This window comes from Falco punctatus (genome assembly GCF_963210335.1).
Source record: "Falco punctatus genome assembly, chromosome: 10".
Taxonomy (NCBI): domain Eukaryota; kingdom Metazoa; phylum Chordata; class Aves; order Falconiformes; family Falconidae; genus Falco; species Falco punctatus.
This window is the reverse complement of record NC_137590.1, coordinates 753,163-756,415: the sequence shown is the minus strand read 5'-3', so window position 1 is coordinate 756,415 and position 3,253 is coordinate 753,163.

Genomic DNA, 3,253 nt, shown 5'->3' with positions numbered 1-3,253 from the left:
GGCATGGGGGGGTTGAACCCTCCCCCCGCCTCCCGCCCAGGCGCCGGCACCAGCAGCCACCTCACCCTGCTGCCCCGACCCGGGACACGCTGCTGGCTGCCTGGCCTCCGCCCGCGTGCAAAAGCGGCGTCCCACCGCCCACGTGAGGGGCCCCCGCGTGCCACGTGCCTGCGAGGGGCCAAGCCTCCGGCTCCCACACGGGCAGACCCTGCGCATCAGTTGGCAGAGCCCCGCTCCCCCCATCCCCCTCCCCCCACAGGCAGCTCACACTGTGACATCCCCCCACGGGCACAGCTCCTGGGGTGCCACCCAGCAGGGCCCGTCAGGCTGCACTGACGCCGAGGCAGCACAGGCCCTGGGGCCGGTGACACATCACCCCCAGCAGCACCTGCACAGCCCCAGCCGCACCCCACAGTGCCTGGGTGCAGGCGGCGAGGCGTGGCAGTGGCATGCTGCAGGGGTGGCCTCCACCAGGAGCCACCAGAAGCTGCCCCTGTGTCGGGCAGAGGCAGCTCCGGGGTGAAGCTGCAGGGGCAGGGCTGGAGCGGGGCAGCGAGGTGGCCAAGGGCCCTGCAGACACACAGGCCGGCACAGAGGGAGGGCGGGAGGTGCTCCCAGCTCCCCAGCACCCACGAATCTCCATCCCCTCTGGGTCTTCCTGAGGCTTCCGTCAGCACTGTGCTCTTGCCACCTGAGATGAAACTGTCTGGCTGAGAGCCAGTCCCACCCATTCAGAAGAAATGAGGGAGCCTAAGGAGACAAGAGCATGCCAGACCCACCAAGGAACGTAACCATATAAAATAGCCTCACACCATCTCCATTTCCCCTCTCCTCAGAAGTGACACACAAATAACTGGTGCTTGTCCTGTTAAGGAACAGTTCATCACCAGTCCATTTCATGCTTTTACCAGTATCAAAAACTGCTGTGTACAGCTTAGTACCCAGGTTGTATCTAAGGAGTTTTTTGGGGAGGGGAAGGACTTGAAGGACAAGCATGCTATCCATAGGCTTAATATATCTGGAGTGCTTGTCAAGATAAAAAAACCCAACACCAAAACCCACCAAACAAAACTCCAAAAATTCACAAACTGCATTTGTGAACTAAAAATAGTAGGGAAGGAATATCCTGAAACAGCAGGACATCTTTTTTGGATCAATGCAAAAATTGTTGATATTGCAACACCAGATGAACACGTGGCATGGCATTGGGGGGGAAGGTTACCAGTTTCATCCTCACTAGCAGGAAGAAAATACTGTGCTAGGCAGGGCATTGTTTTGAGCAGCATAAAGAACCTAGTAACCAAACAAAACACATGAGAAGAGGAAGAAGGAAAAAACATTTAGCTTTGCACTTGTTTGCATGCAGTAAAGGCATGAACACCCTCCCTGCCCCTGCACACGCAGGAATCCATGGCTTAGCTCTAGGCAAGCAGCTTGGGGCAGGACCTAGAATGAATCCAACAGGACTCCCTGTGACGACAAACAAAAAGCAAGGTACACATTAAAAGTCAGGATGAAGACCCATCTAGGGTCTCTTTTTTTTTTTTTTCACTTTTCATGTTCCTAGTAGCACTTTCCCAGTATTGCCGGGCTCTGTGAAGCAGCACTACAAGCTCCCTGCCAGAAGGCAGCACTGCTTTCTTTGACTTGGCACCAGTTCCTTCCACAATCTCATATGCTTGAGCCCTCTATTTACACATTAACTAGCTGAAATTCTTGTGACTAAATTCTTGCAAAACTCTTTTTCTGTTATGAGGAGCTGTGATGGATGGTGTATAAGAGAAGGCAGGGAGGATGCTTGCAGTAAAGCTGCTGCAGCTTCAGTTCACCACGCCTCAGCTGAGAGGCAGCGCCTGATTTGGGGAGCGCTGCCATGGAGTGCACGCGCAGCATAAACTGGGCTGCCTTAAACCAAGGGCTCCCCGTTAGGCAGGTGTATTAACCTTCGAGACCAGGCACCGTGTGAGCCCCGTTGCCCGTCAGCTCTGGCCAGTTGGCTAGCTCAGATGGAGCAGGGCAGCCGCGAGCCCGGCTGTGGGCAGGTTGGGAACTGCAAGTGTAACCCACCCCTCCGACTCACCTGCTGTCTGGTGCACTCCTGGTCACTCCAGGATGTTGAGACATTTTACAAGTTTGTCATCATGCTCATCTGAGTCCCGTTTTTCAAGAACTGCCGTTTGGGTGATGAATTACGTCTCTATTGTAACCTTCCGAGATTACAGCAAACTGTTTCTTCAGCTGCTTTCATCTGAGATCCCAGCACTTCTTATACTTCTGCAGTTCCTTCAATAGCACCTCCTTTTGCATCCCCAGTTCCAGTTCTTGCTGCTCTTCAGGTGTCAAACAAAAAACCCACCAAAACCAAACCTCCATGAGTCACAGGACCGGAACCTTAAGAGCATTTCCTAACAGGAAACTAAATACAAAATAATTTTCAATTCCCCACACTGCTTAATTGTGCTCTAACCACAAATTTTCTTGAGGCCATTTCTTAGTACAACACTCGGGATGTGGCAACCTAATATTGACATACTGCTTGTATGTAAAGTGCTAGCAGATTTATGGTATTCTCTCCAGTGATGGTAATAAACTTCCGACTCCCTAGGAAGCTGACCTGTAGTAAACATGGAAGCTCTGAACTCGCTTCAAGCAGTATTAAGGAGGCAGTATTTTCAGTTGGCGAAGCAGTGAAAATCTGGCTGGCTGGGGAAAACCCCTGTCCTAGCAGATAGGATGCAGTTTGCCAGACTTGGATACAACAGCCTTATTTCTCACTTCACACTCCCCAAGATGCTTCCCCCTCCTGTCTGCAAAAGGAACTCAGAAAGTCATTACAACTGCATCTGCACAATCTGGCCTTCCGCACCACCCCACCACCCCACCCCAGATGCACAAGAGCAGCCATTCAAAAGCTCAGAGTTCATGACAGCTTTATGCTTATATGTAGTGACAAAACCAGAAAGAAGCCAGCTGGTACCAGTCTAGACCCGTCCAAAGCTGCTTGTGAACACGCTTGCACATCTGGGAGGAAGGCAGCCAGGACCAGCACACTGCAGCAGCGCTGGGGGATCGAGGAGTAGGAGCCTGAAGCCCAAACAGTACAGAAACCTCAGGAGGAAACTTGACAGATTGCATGAAAGACTATTAAACGGAAAATATCCCAAAGAAATTTGAGGGAGAATAAAAATTATTACAATCTTTCACATTACAGAAAATGCAGACAGAAGGCATTATTTAATGAATTACACAGAAA